This window comes from Labeo rohita, unplaced genomic scaffold (genome assembly GCF_022985175.1).
Source record: "Labeo rohita strain BAU-BD-2019 unplaced genomic scaffold, IGBB_LRoh.1.0 scaffold_356, whole genome shotgun sequence".
NCBI classification, from domain to species: domain Eukaryota; kingdom Metazoa; phylum Chordata; class Actinopteri; order Cypriniformes; family Cyprinidae; genus Labeo; species Labeo rohita.
The window spans coordinates 29,061-47,157 of NW_026129274.1; the positions used below are offsets into that span (position 1 = coordinate 29,061).

At 38.2% G+C, this 18,097-nt stretch overlaps 2 pseudogenes; both read left to right on the forward strand.

Annotated features, from left to right (window-relative positions):
- The first annotated feature begins 601 nt into the window (after window positions 1-601).
- LOC127160469 (C3a anaphylatoxin chemotactic receptor-like) lies at window positions 602-1,285 on the forward strand (annotated as a pseudogene).
- A 13,927-nt stretch (window positions 1,286-15,212) lies between these two features.
- Window positions 15,213-17,723, forward strand: LOC127160468 (C3a anaphylatoxin chemotactic receptor-like; annotated as a pseudogene).
- Window positions 17,724-18,097: the final 374 nt, after the last annotated feature.

An 18,097-nucleotide genomic window follows, 5' to 3' on the forward strand; every position in this document is an offset into this window, starting at 1 on the left:
ATAAATGACTGTAAACAATTGTGAATATAAATACAATGTAAACAATGTTGACTTGCATTTGTTTGACTTCATTTCTGTTTATTTACTTAATTTAGGTTAAATTGCTATTTGTAGTCTGACATTAATATTTTTAAAATGTATGAATTCCAATGTGTAACGGAAGTCTTAACCAGCTTTACATAGAGTTGGTCATGATATTTCACAACTCAACTCGTTTGAAATGTTGGTGAAATCTGATGAAGTGATAAAAGTTGAAGAAGTGGTATAAAGTCTTGAACATTAGAGAAGAAAACATTTACCAGGATAATTGTGAATTGAATCATCATAACGTGAGTTATAATTACTTGTATAGAGTTATTTATATAATTTTAAAGCATGCAAAAATAGCATTATTTGGTTGCATATTTGTAATTATAATTCATCTTTGCCAGTAATAGAAATGCATTGATCATATACTCATTTATTCATCAAGATTCTTGACACAACACTTTACATATAACTAATAATTTTACACTGACAATATTTGATATTAGCAAGATAAAGCAGGCACTTCAGCTCAATTACAACAATGGAGGATTATCATTATATTTTCAAATATGCAATGAAGGTGATTTCTCTGGTCTTCTACTTCCTGACCTTCATCCTTGGTGTTCCTGGAAACACATTTGTTGTGTATGTTGCTGGATTTAAGATGAGGAGGACCGTTAATACAGTTGGGTTTCTCAATCTAGTGATTGCCTACCTCTTTTCTATGCGACTAGGAGCTTTGAGGATAAACACTGGCCGTATGGATCCATAATGTGCAAGATTCTCCCCTTCATTATGCTCATCACCATGTTTGCCAGTGTTTTCACCTTGAGCTTGATTAGTCTGGATCGTTTTTACTCACGTGATCACACTGGTTTGGGCTCAAAATCATTGCAGTCTGTTAATTGCACGACTGTCCTGTGTAGCAGCCTGGGTTCTGGCTTCAATTCTTAGTCTGCCTTTCATGATGTTAAGAGACACTTACACACTAAATGACACAACATACTGCCTGTACCATCTACCTGATGAAGACAGTGTTAAAATGTATGGAACGTTAAGCATCATTAGATTTGTGTTTGGCTTTTTGGTTCCTCTCATATGCATCACAACGTGCTATGGATTCATCGCACGCAAGTTATGCAGGAGTCATTTTCACTCTGGGCGAGCTTTTCGCATCATGTTGGCTGTAATCGTGGCCTTTCATCTGTGCTGGTTGCCGTATCACATAGTGGAATTGATAATACATATAAAGATTTGATGAGTGTATGTTTTAATTTAGAATTACTGATTTATGATTATTTAGCATTCAAATTATCTTTTAATTTGGAAAAAACATTATTTTACCTTTAGTGTGTAATGGTGCTGTTTGAGCATAAGCAACATCTGCAAAGTTACGACGCTCAAAGTTCAATGCAAAGGAAGATCTTTTCTTTAACAGAATTTGCTTTTTAAGGCCAACAACAAAAGGCTGGTAGGGACTACAACAAGCTTGTTCCCGGGTTCAAAACTCAAACCACCAACAACTATTTTGCATAAAGAATAAAAAAATTCAAAATGAAACTTTGTAGATTTAATAACATTGTAAAAGCTGTTATACATATACATATAAAGCAATACTATATAGGAAATCTCAACTAACTGATCATTTATGTCATCACCAAATGTAAACTATCCTTGTCCAGCTCTCTATACTATAAAATCATTATTAACATAAATATATAAATTACATTATGAACAAACAATAATACTGTCATGAATCTGGTCCTGTACACCAGTCTGCTCGCCACCAGAGGTCGCCTTGCCATTTCACATTACACAGACTGTTGCACCACACCCCAGACTATGTTCCCCATCATCCACTGTGCTGATCACATGCATCCAATCAGACACTGTATATAAGCCTCGGACTTCCTGGTGATATTCGCCGAGTAATTGTGAATTGTTTTACAAATCAGTTACATCTTTAGACACAGACACATTTGCTGACAGTTACTAAGAAAACTGACTGCTGTGACTTCCTATAAAACAACTTTCTTTTCCCCCACAGCAGACTGTACTCAAACAATTTACAATGTATATTGTGGCCCAGCTCTAAACTGCTAAATTTGGACTATAATGTACTATTTAGATATTATAAACTTTAACATTATATGTTTGTGTAAAACTTCATTGAAATAAAGTCTTGTGAAAAGCACTATATAAACACAACTGACTTGCAACTGGTTATCTACATTCCTATTTATTTGCATATTGAATTGCTATTTCTCATATATATCTATTTGCATGCATATATTTGGCATTGCATTCAAGATACTGAATTTTTTTTTTTTTTTTTTTTCCCAACTCATGTATTCCCTGCAGGGAATTGAATCCATGGCATTTGGCATTGCTAGCACCAACATGATGATTTAACTCAATGAGTGTTGGTATAAGGTGTTGTCACAAACACACATACAAACACAGGGGAGACGTGAGGTGAGTAGCAATCCAATCCAGAGATTTATTGACAAGTTCGTAAGTACAACAAACGGAGTGAAACAGAATAAATGAGTTCTTAACTGACTGTCCTTGAAATGTTGAGTAGATGAGAGTTCCAGAGAGCAACGGAGAGATCCACATGGAGAGAAGCAAGGAGTCAGGAATAGCATTAGCAAGTGAACGGTAGACCAGACAAAGAGGGTATGTGAGAGTGTCTCTTATATAGGGTGTGGCTCAATGAGGATCAGGTACAGATGATTAGAATTCGGGTAATGATGAACGAGTGGGCGGTGCAACTGGAAGTGTGGCAGATGGAGGTGGCTGTGGTGAAGGCCCATACCCCTCCCAGTCGACGAGGTATTCCAAGTGCAGCCCCCCCCCGTTGATCTGCCTCAGGATCTTGAACGGACCAATGTAGCAGGGACTCAGCTTACGGCAGGGCAGACATAGACGTAGGTCACAGGTGGACAGCCAGACCTGATCCCCAGGCTGGTAAATGGGAGCAGTCCTTCTTCTGGCGTTGGCGAACCTCTTGTGCTGTCGATCTGCCCGCTGGAGATGGTGATGAGCTGAGTCCCACACTCTCTCGCTCTCTCGAAACCAGTGGTCGACAGCTGGAACATTAGAGGGTTCCTCCGTCCAGGGAACCTGCTCCAGCTGTGTTGGTCCTCGTGACAGTATGCCCGGAGGTAATGTCCCAGCTCTTGGATCTTTCTCTCTATCTGGCCATTGGTCTGTGGGTGATAACCAGATGAGAGGTTAACAGAAACACCAAGTAGCTTAAAGAAAGCTTTCCAGACATGTGAGATGAATTGAGGTCCCTGGTCCGACACGATCTCCTCGGGCAGGCCGAAGTGACGAAACATCTGCTGGAAGAGATGTTCAGCAGTTTCAAGTGCCGTGGGCAGTCCCTTTAGAGGGAAAAGCTTGCACATTTTGGAGAATCGATCGACCATGACTAGTACACAGGTGTTACCTTCCGAGCTCGGGAGATCCGTCACGAAGTCCACTCCTGTGTGGGACCAGGGCCTCTGTGGGATGGGTAATGGTACCAGCTGGTACAGGAGTAGAATGCACAGGGATGGAGGAGAGGAGGCTTGGGATAGCACCGCACCCACTCCAGAGGTGGAAGCGTCGACCTCAACTGTGAAGGGGAGTTCAGGATCTGGGTGATGTAACAAGGGTGTGGTACCAAAGATGTCTTTGAGCCGTTGGAACGCTTCGTGAGCAGCGGGGTTTCAGGTGAGATTTTTGGGTTTACCCCTCAGGAGGGAGGTTAACGGAGCCATGATGGAACTGTAGTTCTTGATAAATCGTCGGTAGAAATTGGAGAAACCCAGGAACAGTTGAAGTTATTTTACTGTGAGAGGTTGAGGCCATTCCTGTATGGCGGAGACTTTCCCCTGATCCATCTGCACGCCCTCGGCACTGATGACATATCCAAAGAACTGTACGGATGGTTGGTGGAACTCACTCTTCTCAATCTTGAGGTAAAGACTGTGTTCAGGTAGTTTATGGAGGACCTGCTGGACGTGCTGGTGATGTTTGGCCAAGTTCCGGGAGTAAATCAGAATATCGTCAATGTAGACCACAACGAAACGATGGAGGAACTCCTGGAACACCTCGTTCATAAACGTTTGGAAGACGGATGGGCTGATGGATAAGCCATACGGCATGACCCGTAGGTGTTACAAAGGCCGTCTTCCATTCGTCCCCCGCACGAATACGAACAAGGTTATACGCACTCCGCAGGTCCAGCTTCGTGAAGACCCGGGCTCAACGAAGCTCTTTGAGGGCGGCTGGGACCAGAGGGAGTGGGTAGGGTTGTTGTTTGATCTGGGAATTGAGTTGTCTGTAGTCAATGCAGGGACGTAAACCTCCATCCTTCTTGCCCACGAAGAAGCTTGAAGAGGCCGGCGAGGTAGATGGTTTGATGAATACTTGACTCCGCTATATACATCGCCTGGCGTTCCGGGATGGACAATGGATATATACGGCCCCTTGGGGAGCTGGGCAGATTTATGTACAGATTTGTGCATTATTTACTCTATATACAGCTGTATAAATAAAGAGATGTGCAAATGTATTTACATAATAATACCACAGAAAGAGACAATAATTAGAAATGGAGAAAAAACTACAGAAATTAATTGTAGAACACAGGTAATGATTCATGCTTTAGCTTTATAAGATGGAGATGGCATTTGGGAAAAAACAGGTTTTATGCCTAGATGTTCTAGTGCTCAGGGATCTGTAGCGTCTGCCTGAGGAGAGAAGTTCAAACAGGTTGTGCCCAGGGCGAGAGGGGTTTTTAATGATGTTTCCTGCCCGTTTCTTCATTCTGGAGATGTGGGAGCATATGTAGAAATTCACCCTAGTGAAAAGTAATATATTTAAAATACATTTATTTCAAACTAAGTATAGTTCAAATCTATTAAACTTGTTTACTGATATATCCCTCAAGACTTAATTGATATAAAATTATAATTAAACTTTATTTGGACTAATACATGTGCACAATTCACATTTCTTAATATTAAGCCTAAAATGTGTTTTAATGTCACTATTGGTGAGGATTGTGTGATCTTTTAATAAAAAAGTTCTTTAAATGCAAAATATTTAAAGTGTACCAGAAATATACTCACAATAGTTCCACTTTAGCACAATCAAATATACTTCAGTTCATCTTTAGTTGGACTTAAGCACTATATTTCTAATTTAGCACACTTTATACCAGTTTAGTATAGGCTACTAAAAGTACAAATGCATGGTATTATATTAAGAACATAAATAAGGTGAGAGCGACATCTGGTGGTGAGCGGTCCGCAATTCACAGACCAGATCCGTAACATAGCACATGGGCCGTCAGACGAGACTTGACTTGACTCTTATCGATCAGGCATGTCATGACGAAACTCTGGACAGACAGTGGGGATGTAACAGGGCTCTAAACAGATAGATGAAACGTGGCTTGGCTCTGGACGGACAGACGTGCAGGAGGTGCGGGGCCCTGGGCGGACTTTGTTCTGGGCGGACAGACGCCCTGGGTGGAGCAGGCTGGCTTTGCTCTGGTGGGTCCAGTACACTGGCCATCATGACAGGCCATGCCCTTGGGGTGATGAGACATGGCTCTGGGCGGTCAGACGAGACGACTGACTTGGGCATGTCATTCTGAAGATCAGGGCTCTAAACAGATGATGAAACGTGACTTGACTTGGTTTTTGCTCTGGACTTGGCTCTGAAGTTCAGTAGTGACTTGACTTGATACATGAAGTCCTGCGGTGACTTGACTTGGCTTGTGAAGATCAATAGTGACTTGATTTGATTCGTGAAGATCGACTGTGACTTGACTCGGCTCACTAAGACCATTTGTGGCTTCACTTGACTTTACCTTGCTGGAACAGCTGTGGCTTGACCTTACTAAAGCAGATGTGGCTTGACTTAACTTAACTGGAACAGTTGCGAGTTGACTTGACTTTGCTGGAGCAGCTGCGACTTGACTTTACTGGAGCAGCTGCGACTTGACATGACTCAGAAGGTGTTGTAGTGTCTTGACTTGACTTAGCAGGATCAGCAGCTGTAATGTGACTCGATTCAGGAGCCGCATCTGGAAGGGCGGTCATGACGGGTGCAGACTCAGGAGCAGAAGACATAACGTGAACAGGCTGTGGCTTGGCTGACGTGGCGTTAGCGGGCACTGGCTTGGCTGACGTGGCGCTAGCGGGTGCTGGCTTGGTCGACGTGGTGTTAGCGGGCGCTGGCTTGGTCGACGTGGCGTTAGCGGGTGCTGGCTTGGCTGACGTGGCGTTAGCAGGCTCTGGCGTGGCGGCCATCTTGGCGACAGGCTCTGGCGTGGCGGCCATCTTGTGCAGTGGCTCAGGAAAGACGGCTGTAACTTGACTTGAAACAGGAGCGGCAGCTGTAATTTGACTTGACACAGGAACAACAGCTCTGACTTTACTTGACTCAGGAATGACAGCTCTGACTTGACTTGACTCAGGAACCACGGCTGTGACTTTGCTTGACTTGGGGAATACAGCTGTAACTTGACTGGACTTAGGAAGAGCAGCTGTAGCTTGACTTGACTCTGGAACAACCGCCGTAGCTCAACTTGACACTGTAACAATGGCTGTAATCTTGCTTGACTCTGGGGTGGCAGCTGTGACTTTACTTGACTCAGGAAGCACAGCTGCAACTTGACTGAACTCAGGAAACACAGCTGCACCTTGACTGGGCTTAGAAACTTGACTTGACTCAGGAAACACAGCTGCAACTTGACTTGACTCGGAAACTTGACTTGACTCAGGAAACACAGCTGCAACTTGACTTGACTCAGAAACTTGACTTGACTCAGGAAACGCAGCTGCAGCTTGACTTGACTTGGAAACTGGACTTGACTCAGGAAACGCAGCTGCAACTTGACTTGACTCGGGTATGGCAGCTGTGACGTGACAGAGCTCCGTTTTCAAAAGAGTAATCCGACAAGACAGGCGTGGGGTATCAAAGGCAGGCAGCGAGACAGACTAAACGATACAACAAGGCAAAACAAGAAAACTAGACACAGGATCACACGGAGAAACGCTTTGTACGAATGATAAACAATTCAATACTCGGCAGTGAGTGACAGCTTTTATACTGTCTCTGAATGGTGCAAGTGATAAGAGCAGTGGCTGATGGGTAATGTAGTTCGGGGTGTAGTGCGACAGTCTGGGTGCAAAATAAGGTGAGAGAGACATCTGGTGGTGAGCGGTCCGCAGTTCACTGACCAGATCCGTAACAGTAGCATACTGTGAATGTAAAGGGTAACATTTTATGTCACACTTTTACCTGATGTTTCTTTATGCTTTTTTATCTTATTTTCATAAAATAAAATGTTATAGCATTTAAACTTTTCCTTTCTATCTGCGAATGATGCTTCTGATGATGTAGTAAGGAACGCAACTTTCACGCGACTGATTAACAGATAAACCTCGCTCTTATTTTGTGGTTGTTTTAACCATTTCCTTCGTACTTTCGGTTTAACAACATTAAGTTAAAAGTCATTTATCATTCAGTGGAATTGTGGGCATGCTTTTAGACACACCTTGTTTTTGCTCCGTACGAACGCGCAGCCTTCAAGTGCTCAGTTAATGTCAAAGGTATGAATGAGAGCTACTGAAAAACTACAGAAGTACAACTATTTTACTCTAGCACAGGGGTGCCCAACCCTGTTCTTGGAGATCTACCTTCCTGCAGAGTTTAGCTCCAACCTTGATCAAACACACCCGTCTGTAATTATTAAGTGCTGCTTCAGATCCTAATTAGTTGGTTTTGGCGTCTTTAAACGGGGTTGGAGCTGAACTCTGCCGAAAGGTAGATCTCCAGGAACAGGGTTGAGCACCCCTGCTCTAGCAGTACTGACCACAAGTACTAGGGAGAGATCACACATTAACTGCTCAAAAAATGTGTCGGTGAGAGTGCGCGCGCAATCCTTTGACCGGCAGAAAATGGAGCGTGTGAAGGAGAGATGAAAGGAACAACACTGGTCTCCATTAATTCGAGCTTGTAGTAATTTAATGTGTATATATTTTAAAACACTGAATCGCTATAGAATTCATTAGATTCTTAGTGTTTAAATCGATTACTGGCCGAAATCAGTAATTCACGATTCAAAAATCCATGTTTCTAGATCGATGTGAATCGTTACACCCCTAGTTATGGAGTTATGTGTGACAACTCAAAAGCAAAGTGTATGATGTATAAACAGTGTATTACTTATAACATGCAAGGATTCGCTTGTAATTTTAAATAAAGATTGTGACTAGATGAAAAGAAGCAAAAGAAAAAAATTAGTTACATCTTTAGACACACATTTGGCGGCAACTACTAAGAAAACTGACCGCTGTAACAAAACAACTTCCTTTATTTCAGTGACCAGGAGACACTGACAGATTTTAAGTTTCCAAATAATTTGCTGTAAATGTAAATGAATGGTACACTAGTTATATTTTTAGATTCACACATTTACTAAGAAAAGCAGCAATTACTAAGAAACTTTGTAACTACAAGTTCCTCCTTATCCTTTTTTTCAGGAGACACTTGTCAATTAAATGACAGAAGACAGATTTTAAAGGGGTCATCGGATGCTAAGTTCACTTTTACATGTTGTTTGAACTTTAATGTGTGTTGGCAGTGTATGTACAAATCTACCCTATAATGATAAAAATCCATACAGTGGTTTTAATCTGTAAAAATAATATCCCCTCTTTCAAATCAAGCCATTCTCAGATGCCTGTCGTTGTGTCGATCCAGCTTCACTTACAGCAGAAGTGAGTATAAGGGTTTTTTTAATGAATCTTTGTGACTGTCTTTACTAATAATGCACTAGTTAGCAAATTTAGCAGCTAAACGTGGCTAAAGTAAACAGACTGGTCACATCACAGAAAGAAGAGAGGGGTGGGGCGAGCAGAGCTCATTTGCATTTAAAGCAGCCTCGACCAGAATAAGATGATTTTTGCAGAGCTGATTTTGGCAAGGTAAAAAGGGTGTTGTTTTACACTACCATTGAGAATTTTTAACTAAAGTATATTATAGACTTTTTACATTAAGACCCTAAAGAATCATATCAATTTGTGGAAAATGGGCATCTGATTACCCCTTTAAGGTCTGCATGCCAAATGCATAATCATAAATACAAATGTAAATAAAATGAACATGAAAATATAAAAAGTGACCTGATTTTGGATCAGTGTGAGCGGTATTACTGCTGCATGTCTTTTGTAGTATAAATAGTGTGAGTAGTGTATTCATAATCATATTATTGACCCTGGCAAGGCCGGTATAAGTCTAAACATAATGAAATACTGAGAATTAACATGTGTTGGTTTGACCTATATGTTGCAAAAGATTTATAACATCATGTCTCATAGGATGCCAGAAAGAGCAAACTATTATTTTTAAAGAGGAAAATGTCCTAACGGAATTAAAGAGAAATTGAGCAACCATGAGAAATTATGCATACAGAAAGCATAAAAATACTACGTGGAGGATGAAAGATAATTTAAGAATTATAATATGACTGTGTGGTGAACCTATGTCTAGGTTTTGTCTGTTGCTGGAGCGGCAGAGAAACGTTTTTATACAGTACGAGAGCGGCCTCTAGAAGTGGACCTCTAGAGCTGTTTGTTTTGGCTGCACAGACCCAGACACTTCAGATGCCAATTTAAAACAGACAAAACAGTCTTTATACAGTACACTACAGTGAATGTTTTCATATCCCTTGTTCATCCGACGGCAGTTGCCCACTTCTTAGCATGTCTAACCCACATTTCTTGGTTACATCAGACTTGCCAGTGATCTTGTGGGTTTGGCGTCAGATACATGTTATATTAATAAACATTAACTTCAGATACCAGTCAGCAATCACAGGCAGTTTCTGCTGAATAAAAACATTTTCTGTTCATATAAAATAATAATTTGGAAAAAAGTGTCAGGGCTTTGGTGTCAAATAAATACATTTCATATTTTTGTACAGTTACATCAGATTTGTCAGCGATCGCGTGGGTTTTGCGTCAAATACATTTTTTTTATATTAATAAACATTAACTTCAGATACCAGTCAGCAATTGCAGGCCGTTTCTGTCAAAAAAAAAAAACAAAAAAAACATTTTCTGTTCATTTAAAATAACTTGAAATATGATTGTACATTGTCCCTAATTTCTTCAAACAATAGGCCTATTTTTATTCCTAAGTAGCCTAATTTATTGCTTTAATTATTAAGTACTTTTCTTTTTTTTTCGTCAAGCATAAATGCCCCACCTCAGAAATTCATGCCAGTCAGAGTCCCTGCATGGATTTGACAGTCTTGACATTACAAGTAAATGCACAAAAGGTTGGTGAAAACAGTTCTTATATTTACTAATTAACTTTTTAATGAAATTTGACATGTCTACCACCTGAGAAAAAGTCGATATGAATAAACGTTATTTTACCTTTAGTGTGTAACAGTGCTGTTTGAGCAAAAGCAACATCTGCAAAGTTACGATGCTCAAAATTCAATGCGAAGGAAGATCTTTTCTTTTACAGAATTTGCTTTTTAAGGCCAAAAACAAATGGCTGGTAGGGAATACAACATGCTTGTTCCCAGGTTCAAAACTCAAACCACCAACAACTTTTAATTAAAGAAATTAAGATTCTCGATATTCAAAGACTATTTGTACATTTAAGTAATGCTAAAATAGTATTTATTTAGTTGCGTATTTGTAATCATAATTCAGCTTTGCTGATCATTTAAATGCATTAATTATATATTCATTTATTCGTCAAGTTTCTTATATAACACAACACTTTAATGATTTATAATTTTACACTGATAATATGTGATATTAGCAGGATAAACCAGGAATTTTAGCTCAATCACAGCAATGGAGGATTATTATTATATTTTGGAATATCCGATGAAAGTAAGATCTCTGGTCTTCTACTTCCTGACCTTGATCCTCTGTGTTCCTGGGACACATTTGTTGTGTATGTTGCTGGATTGAAGATGAAGAGGACCGTTAATACAGTTGGGTTTCTCAATCTAGCGATTGCTGATCTCTTGTGTTGTCTTTCCACTCTTTACTATGTGACCGAGAGCACTTTGGGGAGCGTCATGTTGGCTGTAGTCGTGGTCTTTTTTCTGTGCTGGTTGCCGTATCACACAGTGGAATTGATAATAGTGTACGATGAGGAAACAAGTTCTGGGCAGCTTTGCCAGTGAATCCGTTGACCATCTCTTTGGCGTATTTCAACAGCTGTCTGAACCCCATTCTGTATGTTTTCATGGGGCAGGATTTTAAGAGCAATGTTGAACTTTCTCTAAGACGTGTTTTTGAAAGAGTTTTCTCTGAAGAGGGAACACAAATGTCACAAACCACCCAGTCAGTGTAGTGAAGATATCAACTCATTTGTTCAGAGTTTTCTGATTGATTTGTGTTACTGTTCTAAAACTATTCTAAATATTTTTCAAAAGTCACCAAGTCAAAGTCAGCAAGTGGTCTTACTCTTATCCTTAGTCCTTCCTCCTTTTATATATTTTCAGTGATTTGTGTTGCAATGTTTAAAGCCATCATAATGGAATACCCTGCTTTATCTGTTTGTTTTTTTTTTTTTTGTTTTTTGGTTACCATCAGCTTAAAAAAAAATTTTAATATTTCAGTAATAACGGCATGTGTGATATGTTTTGTATGTTTCTACACTGAAGCCATGAAGAAACTTATTTTACTTATACATTATTTATATCCATATACAGTGTTATGGACTTAACTTAAAAGCAAAGTGTATTATGTTTAAACAGTCTTTTACATATTAAATGCAAAAATATTAAAGTTTATATGTATAATTATTGTAATGTTCATGAAACATTCAATTCACGTGTAATTTAATTTTTTTTAATATTTGAGTAGAGATCGTTTATAATTAGTGTGAATAGTTTTCTTACCCAGTAGTATGATTGTGCTAACGTTAGTTTTCTCTAAGACAAATTATTACAATGCTAAACACCTTTAAAAACATACAATTCAGATATAATGCTTTACAAGCAAAAGCAAAAAACAAAAAACAGTTTCATCTTTAGACACAGACACGTTTGCTGACAGTTACTAAGAAAACTGACTGAAACTGTAACTTTCTATCAAAATAACTTTGTCTTTTTTTCCCCACGGCAGACTGTACTCCAGCTCTAAACTGCTAAATTTGGACTATAATGTACTATTAAGATATTATAAACATTATGTTTGTGTAAAACTTCACTGAAACAAAGTCTTGTGAAAAGCACTCTATAAACTTATTATATAAAGCACTAGATAAACTCAAATTACAGAGGGCTTCAGTAACATGATCATGAATGGGGTCCTCCAACTAATTAAAGTTTTTTCCTGGAATTGGGTGATTTAAAATCAGGATATGGTGTCACACCAGAGGACATGGTTTTCAGATACAAAATGTATCAAGTTCCTATGCCTTCAGGAATATATGGATGAAAAAAATGCTTGCCATTTACTAAAACATACACTTGTACAATTATGCCAGAGGTATTTATTAACTTTTTATGCTTTTCTTTTTAATTTATAAAAGTTGTAATTTATTGAACAATGCTTGAGATATTTCGCTCAAAAAACCAAACAAAGTAACACTGCAGCTTTTATAACAACATGTCCATGTAGGACAAAGAAATGTTTAATGATTTACTGCATTTTATATAAGGACAAAATTAATTATATTCATTTTTATCTTGGGGGACAGTGAAAAAGCCATGTCAAGTCAATAGTATTTTACGGTCTATGATATTGTTTTCAGTCATTTTCTAGTTTTGCTATAATATTGTTTTCACTCTACTGTTGTTTTGTGATCATTAAACATTTAAAATGACTTTTAATTTGGACAAAAAGCTGATTCAGTATTATATTTAGGCTTTATGGAATAATTGATTGGTCTATGGCAGGTGTGCTCAACCCTGGTCCTGGAGATCGACTTTCCTGCAGTGTTCAGCTCCAACCCTGACCAAACACACATGAACCAGCTAGTTGGGATCTCAAGAAGCACTTGATAATTACAGACAGGTGTGTTTGATTAGGGTCGGAACTAAACTTTGCAGGAAAGTCGATCTCCAGGAACAGGGTTGGGCACCCCTGGTCTATGGTGTCACTCATGCTATAACTCATCGTTGTCTCAGTCAAATGTTTTATTTTCCTACAAAGCCTTTCAAATGTCTCCTACAGCACTCCACACTCTCTCTTTTCACATAATAAAATTATTTAAACCCAGATCATATTTCATGCCATTTTATTTTGTTAGTTTATCAGTGTAACGTAGCAAGGGAGACGTGAAGCAAGCGGATCCATGTGCAAGCTTTTATTGAATGGGCAAGAAAAAGACATGGTCACAAACAGGCAAGGTTGAATAATAGTAAACAGGTATGTTGGAGCGAGACACAAGAGTAGTCCGTAATGCAGACGAGGGTCGAACAACGGCGAGCGTAATCCATGGGGCAAGGAAAAAGGGATAATCCGATAACACAGGATAGAAATCCACAGGGCAGGCGGCGACACAGACAAAACGAGGAAAGAAGGCGAGAATGCTAAACTTAGGGAACTAGGGAACTGCTTCGTAAAGGCTGCTAGCACTAGGAGAACGCTAAATGCAACGAATACAATACTCCAATAAATACTCCGTAACATGCAAGGGGAAGTCCGAGGCTTAAATAGAGCGCCTGATTGGATACAGGTGTTCGAGCAATCAGTGCAAAGGGTAATGGGAAATGTAGTCCGGGGTGTAATGCAACAGTCTGTGTAGAGTGAAATGTAAATGAAATGCACAGCGACCTCTGGTGGCGGGCAGACCAGACAGGAATCATAACAATTAGGTAGTTGTTTTTTGGGGGGGATCCTGGTCACCCTTTCAGTATTTATTTTGTAAAAATGACAGACTGATTGTACATTGTCCCTAATTTTTAATTAATCAAATAGCAGGCCTACTTTTATAAGTAGCCTAATTTATTGCTTTCATTAAGTAATTTATTAATTTTGTTCATCACACATAAATGCCCCACCTCAGAAATTCATGCCAGTCAGAGTCCCTGCATGGCTTTGACAGCCTTTGCCACAGTGTTGACATTACAAGTAAATGCACAAAAGGTTGGTGAAAACAGTTCTTATGTTTACTAATTAACTTTTAATAAAATTGGACATCTCTACCACTGGAGAAAAACTCCATATGAATGAATGACATTTTGGATTCAGACTGTAAGTAGTTTGAGTCACTGTTTTTGACACAAGACTTTAAAAAAACAGAAGCAAAAATAAGCAGTCACTGTTTAAGATGCGTGTTTGGCTGACTATTTCTCAGAAGTAAACATTATCTCAGTCATTTCCACTTTAAACCTGTTCCTCTTTTCTTTTTTTTTTTTTATAAATGCTACAGGGTGTCGCCGCTCTATTCCACTCTCTATTTTTATGGCAATGACTGCATGACTACAGAGCATATCATCTCAAGGAGATATTATAGCTAAAGATTTGATAAATGTATGTTTTAATTCAGAGTAACTGTTTTATTATTTTTATTTAGCGTTCAAATTGTCTTCTAATTTGGACAAAAACATTATTTTACCTTAGTTTAGTTTGTAATGTTGCTGCTTGAGCAAAAGCAACATCTGCAAAGTTACAACGCTCAAAGTTCAATGCCAAGGGAGATATTTTCTTTTACAGAATTTGCTTTTAAAAGGCCAACAACAAACGGCTGGTAGGGACTACAACAAATTTGTTCCCAGGTTCAAAACTAAAACTGCCAACAACTACTTTGCATAAAGGATAAATGCATTTAAAATGAAACTTTACAAATTTAATAACATTGTAAAAACTGTTATACATATAAAGCAACACTATATAGGAGATCTCAACTGACTGATCATTTATATTTTCACGAAATGTAAAGCTCTCTATACTATAAATGCATTATTAATATAAATACATAATTAAATTAAATTGCATTACAAACAAACAATAATAAATTCTATTATAAATTAACATTATGAATTGCTGTAAATAATTGTATATAAAATTGCAACATTTATTTACTTATTAAATTGCTATTTTTAGTCTGATATAAGGTTTTTTTTGTTTTTTGTTTTTTTTTTTTTATGAATGCCCACGTGTGACGGAAGCCTTAACCAGCTTTACATAGAGTTGGTCATGATGTTTCACAACTCATGTTTGAAATGTTGATGAAATCTGATGAAATGATTAAGTTGGAGAAGTGGTATAAAGTCTTGAACACTGGAGAAGAAAACATTTACCGAGATAATTTTGAAGCGAAACATAACGTGAGTCATAATTACTTTTTAAAGACTTTTTGTACTTTCAAGTAATGATAAAATAGTATTTATTTAGTCGCATATTTGTAATCATAATTCAGCTTTGATAGAATAGAAATGCATTGATCATATATTCATTTATTCATCACGTTTTTTATCTGACACAACACTTTAAATATGATTTATAATTTTACACTGACAATATGTGATATTAGCAGGATAAACCAGGCATTTCAGCTCAATCACAGCAATGGAGGATTATTATGATATTTTGGAATATCGAATGAAAGTAAGTTCTTTGGTCTTCTACTACTTGACCTTGATCCTCGGTGTTCCCGGAAATGCAGTTGTTGTGTATGTTGCTGGATTTAAGATGAGGAGGACCGTTAATACAGTTGGGTTTCTCAATCTAGCGATTGCCGACCTCTTGTGTTGCCTCTCCACTCTGGACTACGTGACCAGGAGCGCTTTTGGTTATCAATGGCCATATGGATCCATCATGTGCAAGATTCTCCCCTTCATTATGCTCATCACCATGTTTGCCAGTGTTTTCACCTTGAGCTTGATTAGTCTGGATCGCTTTACTCAGGTGATCACACCGGTTTGGGCTCAAAATCATCGCAGTCTGTTAATTGCACGACTGTCCTGTGTAGCGGCCTGGGTTCTGGCTTCAGTTCTTAGTCTGCCTTTCATGATGTTAACAGAGACTTACACAGAAAATGACACAACACACTGCCCGTATCATCTACCTAAAGGTTTAAGAGATGGTTTAAAAATGTATGGAAAGTTCAGCATCATCAGATTTGTGTTTGGCTTTTTGGTTCCTCTCATATGCATCACAACATGCTATGGATTCATCGCACACAAGTTAGGCAGGGGTCATTTTCACTCTGGACGAACGTTTCGAATCATGTTGGCTGTAATCGTGGCCTTTTTTCTGTGCTGGTTGCCGTATCACACAGTGGACTTGATAATAATGTACGGAGAGAAATCAAGTTATTGGGCAGCTGTGGCAGTGGATCCGTTGACCATCTCTTTGGCGTATTTCAACAGCTGTCTGAACCCCATTCTGTATGTTTTCATGGGGCAGGATTTTAAGAGCAATGTTAAACTTTCTCTAAGACGTGTTTTTGAAAGAGTATTCTCTGAAGAGGGAACACAAATGTCACAAACCACCCAGTCAATGCAAATGCAGTCAGTGAAGTGAAGATATCAACTCATTTATTCAGAGTTTTCTGATTGATTTGTGTTACTGTTCTAAAACTATTCTAAATATTTTTCAAAAGTCACCAAGTCAAAGTCAGCAAGTGGTCTTACTCTCGTTCATGAGTCCTGTGTTTTTTTCTTCCTCTTTCAGTGTTTTGTGTTGCAACGTTTAAAGGCATCATAATGGAATACCCTGCTTTATCTTTTCTCTTTTTTTCTTTTTTTTTTTTTGCTATCAGCTTAGAAAAAGTTTGTAATATTTCAGTAATAACGGCATATGTGGTATGTTTGGTATGTTTCTACGCTGAAGTCATGAAGAAACTTATTTTAATTATGCATTATCCATATCATAACATTAGTTTTCTCTAAGACAAATGATTTCAATGCTAAACACCTTTAAAAACATACAATTCAGATATAATGCTTTACAAGCAAAATACCAAAAATCAGTTACATCTTTAGACACAGACACAGACACGTTTGTTTACAGTTACAGAAAACTGACCGCTGTAACTTTATATCAAAACGACTTCCTTTTTCCCACGAGTATACAAGGTGTACTATGTGTACAATGGCCCTTATTTTTGCAAACAATAGGTCTATACTATCACTTGAATGCCTGATGTATTAATGGTAGTTTTCTCTACAGTCGGGGCTCCAGAAGTTGATACTTCAAAGACCATAAAGTTAATGTTCATAGTGAATGATAATAGAATAGAGATATAATTTTACAAATTTATTTATATATGCTTTTTTACCAATCTTAACATGTTCTAAATGCACTTTTCCCTGCAGTTTAACTGTAGGTAACCTCCTGTTCATAGGTAAAATAATGCAGGCTAATGTTATGTTAAGTCTTTACTTTTTCATCAAGCATCAACTCATTTATTATTAGCACAACTCGGTTTCTTTGTCAGGAAGTTAAGAAATTCATTAAGTGCATCTAAAATGATCTGTTCTAAAACATCTGCAATAAAACAGATATGATATCTATTTCTGTTACAGTGAGATTCCTGATTACAATGCTTAATTTTTGTTGCATTGTTTTTATGCATTTTTTTATTTTAACTGGTTATGAACTGGTTCATGATGAACCAATTTCTTGTGTACTGAAAGCTCAAAAGCAGCTTGCAGTCTGTAATACTGATGCTATGTATCAATGTATCTTCTATAATAAAATAACTTAAACCCACATCAACATTTTATGCCATTTCATTTAGTTTCATTTTAAGTGGTTCTTTTCTTTCACGCTAAGTGGTTCTTTGGCTCGTAATTATATGGGAACCGATTTAAGTGCTATGTAGCAGCTATAAAGAACCTGTAATGATTCTTCAGTGCTTCTTTGGGTGGTTAAGGTGCTATATAGCACCATCTTTAAAGATATAGGTGCTATGTAGCACTTAAAATGGTTCCCCCGTGATTACAAGCCAAAGGAACACTTTTAGTGCTATTTAGCACCATTTTTTTTTTAGAGTGTTGACTATACAATGTCAACCTTATAATGTTCACTCTGGATGAGCGTTTCTCATCATGTTGGCTGTTATTGCAGCCTTTTTC